The 6,056-nt window shown below is 34.3% G+C and overlaps 1 protein-coding gene across 3 annotated transcripts in view; it reads right to left on the reverse strand.

The window, feature by feature from the left end:
• Nucleotides 1-6,056, reverse strand: part of CENPP (centromere protein P) — a 151,513-nt gene that overhangs the window by 58,838 nt on the left and 86,619 nt on the right. The gene's annotated exons all lie outside the window — the stretch shown is intronic.

Below are 6,056 nucleotides of genomic sequence, written 5' to 3' on the forward strand. Positions count from 1 at the left end.
TACATAGTTGAGTACTGCATAAAACGTTTTTGGTCACATCAAAAAACAATTCATTCCATTTTATGATACTGAAATACTCCAGGTAGGCAAAACTAAACCAACAGATTTGCTAGCATTACAGTGTCAGCTTTTACAGACAATAAATGTCCTTATCTAAACTGGATAATGGTTGACCTGTCTTAAAAGGAATGGCATAAAGAAGCCAAACTACCACAGGGTGAATCTCAAACCTAAATGAAACAGTTGTCTTAAACCCCCAGCTTTATTTTGCATCAAGGAGGAACATCATAAACAGCAATACCATTTCTCTGAGGAAATGTTTTTGGTCACTGTCAAAGACCAGTCTAGATGGGCTCTGATCTGATCCAGTACAGCTGTTCATACTTGGAATATTAGATTACATACATTACACACTCTTGCATACATTACATACATTACGAGCTCTTACATACTTGACACATAGTCCTGCCTAAGTGCTACTGAACATAATTTTGCCATTTCCATTTATCAGCCTGTGAACACAGTTAATAAATTTCCCAATACACAATCTGGTCATTGCTATGGAGTTTCTTGGAGCAATACACTACTGCCTCTTCTCCGCATATCTATTAAAAATTCCGACCAACAAACTGAGTGTCCCAGGATACTACAAGATACAAACAAAGAGGAATCCTATTTCACACAGTGAGGTGGGCTAGAGGCCGATGAGAACTTCACCTCTTGCTGTTGCCCAGTAGCTGAGTACTATTACATGAGCCCACGGAGCTTACATGAATTGTTCTATTTCAGCCGCTCACTAAAAACAAAGTTTGATCTGTATTTCATACAGGTCTGTCTTTCATTGATGCTCATACCTGGGAATCCAGAGGGCTACCACTTAAACCCTGCTCCCTTGGGGACTAGAAGTAGACAATTTTACTTATTTTCACAGTTTCATCTGGGAGTTCTACTTCTATGGGTAATGAGTTTTACCTGGGACGATGACTTCAAAGCTCTTTATTCAGAAATTTTAATTTATTCAGCTTGGGGAAATGTTGTGCACTACAACTAATTGGAAAACCATATTAATCTCAAGAAAACAGAAAGATGTTATCTCTTCCCCAGCTTCCTTTAAAAATACTAATTCCTTTTCTATGGAAGGATAAAAATATGCAGATCTATGCTGGGTATTAGGCGCATGGCAGGGAAATGCCTGAACATTGCTTGTTTATGGTAAGGTCCAATAACTGTCATGCTGGGCTCAAAAAATTAGCTGTTGTTTGGGAATTAAAGGCTTAGCTATTCACTTTTCCCATAAAAGCCAGTGACGTTCTCGCCTAGTGCTTCAGATCCAGTCCTATGGGTTTGCCAGACATAATGCACACAAACATTCTCTGTAGTCTCTACAAGTGAACAAATACTCAAGAGTTGACTGAATTTCCCAAAACAATATTCTTCCAGTCTGCCTGAGTCATCCTGACTCCATTCATTAAACATTTTTTTTCCCAAGGATTTAAGAATTGAAATAAATTAAAGCATTACAAGTTCATAATTTAAAATGTTCATCTTAAAAAACATTTACCTTATAATTTCTTCATTAATAGTCTGGTATGTAAGGAATTTCCAACAGCCACCGAGTAAACAATTACTGCAGTATGGCAGAATTTCCATTTCATGTTTAATTATTTGTACAGGATACAGATCTCCATACAGTACTTGAATGCAAACTTTTGTGTAATTCATAGCTTCTAATTTAGGATATTTATATAACACGGCTTCGATAAACTGAGTTAGTAAGACCAGCTAATAATGTACTGTTTTCTACAAATTACTTCGAAGTAGTTCTGTTAATTCAGAGAAAAGAACCCTTCTTCCAAGTGTGCAGTATTATGAGTGTATATACACAGAACACTGTAGGTTTTGCATGCCGTATTACTAAAATAAATCTATTTTTCTCTGTGGGAACTTTTTGTATGACAGCAATTCCCAAGGAAAAATATATAAAAGCTGTCATTTTTTCCACAAGACAGATATTTTTCTCAAAGGAGTAATACTGAACACAGCTGTGGAAATACTAGATATTCAACAACACTATCAACCACAACAAGAATCTAAGTGAATTATGTAATGGTGTTTTTAAAGGATTAAAATTAGGAAAAAGGATTAAAACTGACTTCACCTTTTTCAAAGCAATTTCTCCAAAATCCTGAAAGCTGGCTATGCCGTTCCATTTTAGTCTCTGGCCTCATGGATTCTACTCCTTGAAAACTGTCATAGTTAAGCAATGACTGCCCTCGTGAATATTTCATGGTTCATATCCCCTTTTAAACAAATATTTGTTATAAATATATATGGCTTGCTTGCTTCTAACACAAGATGGTTCTGAACTTCTTCAGTAAAGCTTATTCACTGCCACTCTTCCAGGGAGAACTCTTTTTTCCAGTTTTTTTCCCAGCATAGTCTGGCTCTCATAACAAAGGGCTCAGGAAGAAAGATTCTTACTCTTTCAATTAGACCAATTATTTTTTGGGTCTACATAAAACATTAAGATCTCCTACTCTTTCTTGCATATTTCCACAGATGAACTATAAATGTTTCATGAAGTATTTCCTTTTGTTTGAATCTGCCATCCACTCATTTCTTTTGTGTTAATCTAGTTTTTGCATTGGGAAAAGCAAAATAATTAGTCTCTTTCTTTCTTGATGAAATATGGGATCAAATAGATCTGTTTTGCCTATATTCTGTATTCATTTTGAAGGCTATTTTGACAGTCTCTGGTAAAATCTTAAATTGAAAGAAACATTGATTAGTTCTCCATTTTAGTTGAATTAAATTTCTTTCCAATCTTCTGAGCAAAGAATAGCACATGTTTTTTTGTGAGGAGACATGCATCTCTTACATTAATTGTGAAACATATAGGAATTATAATAACCATGAAAACCATAAAAACCATAGTCACAGTATGAATCATATACTGACAAATTACCAAAGATGTAATTTTATTGTTTACCAAAATAAAAGTTATATGTTCTTACTTTATGTTAGTAAATTACAAGCTTACTTTTTAAAGTCAAAGTTACTTCACATTATTGTGGGCAAGCCAAATGGAAATTACCCTTTCTAGAACATAAGCATTCAAGAAATAAAATAATAGTCTCTGCTTTACAAATTGTTCTACGAAACAGCTATTTCCATACGGCAAGTTAATATGCAATTATGACATGTTTCCTTTCAATTCACGTAAGTATTTCCACTGAGTGGTAAAAGTAACTTCTATCACCTAGTGAATTTCTATTTATGATAAAAAGCAGTGCAAAACCACCAAGGGAACCAAACTTCTTAACTAAGACATTCCCATCTTTCCAAACAAATACATTTGAAAAAATATATTAGCATATCTGTCAGAGAATTCTAACTTCTCTGCTCGTGTGTACGTGGTCTTGCTTTAGTTTAGAAGTTTTTGTCTTCTGATTTATTTAATTTTTTGTGAACTCTGCTGGAACACCTACCGCGCCACTTCGCTGCACATGCAACAGCGCGAGACTGAGCTCACACCTGGATTCAAGCAGCCGTGGCCCTTTGCTGCCTCATACCCCTGCTTGTGCAAGGCTACAGCGGAGCCAGCTTTTGGAATACTGCATAACCACAGAGGGTGTAACGCCAAGAATGTCTTTGTTACTTTATACACACAAGTTTTATTCTTTAATACTTAAGCACAACTAGTTTGAACAGCTGCAGAACTTCAACACATTTTCACTGGTGAATAAACAGACTTAACAGCATAGTTATTAGATCAGTTTATCAAGTATTGCAGGTTTTCCTTATCTTACATTTAATTTCTATATTTGTTTTTTTTTTAATGCTTACTTGCAGTTTTCCCCTACTGAAATGGGAAAACAATGAATGTTAAAAATCAGCAAAACACTTTATGATATATAAGTAAATAAAGTAAATTTAATTGTCTTTTAAGGGCCAACTTGGGAAAAATAAATATAGATTATGTAATAACTTACGATTTAATAAAAGCATAATTATGAGAAAATAATATTAAAACTATAAAACCAGTTGTTAACTACAATTAAAGCAGACTTTTTAAGAAGTCTCCCAAAGTTTTTAGTGTTAGACCCAGCCCTGTAACCCAATGACAGAGTTACTGCTATTGTGTCGATGAGACACAAATGAGACCCTCCAACAAAATTCCCCAGGAACAACACACACATCTGAGAACCCAGGCTAGGTTAATTAATATGGTAGGAAATAACTTCTTTACTGAGGTATCTTTTTTATTAGTAATGTTTCTGAAAGCTTTCATTTCAACTATTTCAAGTAACAAATTGTGTTTTAAAAATTGCAAACAAATTCAATCTGGTGATCTTCCTAGAAACATTTTAGGAAATATTTAGGAAAAGATATAATATCAAATTAAATGAAATTAAATTACCTTTGCAGTTTAAGATACTTTGAATACTTTATTTCATTTTTTCTGGAAAACAAGGATTGGATGGCTATGTTTCTTTTTTCTTAAAACTACCGACTCAATGGAAATTGATGACGGCTACTAATGTAAATGTTGCCTTTACGTTCTGAACAATATGAATCTAGCAAAAACTTGTGTATAAGAAAACTTATTCATTTACACTTTCTGTATTATTCATACTGTTTGTTAAAACAAAGAGAAAAAGGGGGGGCAGGAAATCAGCATTTGCAGGTGATAAGGTTTGTTTTTGGTTTTGGGGGTTTGGTTTGTTTTTTTTTTAACTGTTAAACTTTGGCAGAGTAAATGGTTGATACTCTATGAGGAAATGTTGTGCTCAGTCCGTCCTGTATTCTGAAACAGAAAATTTTCCTTCAGAACTTATTGCTGGAGTGATTCAGTAGTTTGGCACTGGTTGCAGAGCTTTTAACTTTAACTACTGTTTGGTTTTCCATGAAAGAATGTCTGGTGTTTCCAATGTCTGTAAGGCAGAAAAATATCCATAATCCATAAAAATGCCATGTAACATTATCCAAATTTGTAAGTAGCATCAAAAGCAAGACTAACAATTGTCATGTACAGAAACCAAAACTATTTCAAGACCTTCATTCATCAAGCAGGTTATTTTTCTGGCAGAGCAGTTTCCTGATCCAGTTAAGCATACAAACCTTTTTACAGGACCAATGAGATAAGCATCAAGAGGGGGATAATCTAGGTGGAAACTCATTAAATTAGCATTCCCATAGGAATAAATTTGTATTAATCTGTAGCCTAAGATAGAACAAAGTTAACTTACGCTCCTAAGGCAACATAAACTATCTGCAAGGGTACAAAGTAAGATCTGTTTCTTCAGGTTACTGTTTCACCTCTCCAGTTATTCCAGATCAGAACATTCTTGCACTCAAAAAATACACAATAAACCTGAATCACATGGATGCATCTACACGCACACTTGAACCTATAGTTCTTTTTGTACATGATCTCTTAAAACCACAAGCTGTGAATTGCTATTCAACATTGATGTGTCACTAATAAACGCCAGGGACTAAAGAATTTGACTGCAAGATTAAACAGTATATTTTGCGCAGTTTCTAAGTCAGCTGCCAAAAACAGGCAAAAAAAGTAGGCACCTATTGACAAGCAAAAGTTGATGCGTTAATGATAATAAATAATAATGATTATTTTATATTTTTACATATAATTTTTGAAGAATCAAGATGAACTCCAGAAGCTGAATAACAGTTTTTCTATACTTAGCTAATGGTGTAGTCCAACTTCAGAAGAGCCAAAACTTAGCTAAAACCAAAATATGTGACTGTACTCCACATGGACTGGTTGTGAGCATGAAAGGAATAAGTCATGTTATTAAAATGTGATGGGCAGTCTCCAAGACAGATTTGTGCAGTTGATGTTAGATTCATCACTTTATGTAAACCACATTTATAAACAGTACTAGAAAATGAAAAAGTACTTAGTTTGCCTTATAATAACAAACATATACAAGTTCAGCTTAAAAAAGCGATTGCAATGTAAGCATTAGCCACATATGGCAGCGTATGCTTGCTTGCTCAGACATCTAAAGTAACACAAATATAGTAGTTTT

Source organism: Falco peregrinus, chromosome 5, assembly GCF_023634155.1.
Source record: "Falco peregrinus isolate bFalPer1 chromosome 5, bFalPer1.pri, whole genome shotgun sequence".
NCBI lineage: Eukaryota > Metazoa > Chordata > Aves > Falconiformes > Falconidae > Falco > Falco peregrinus.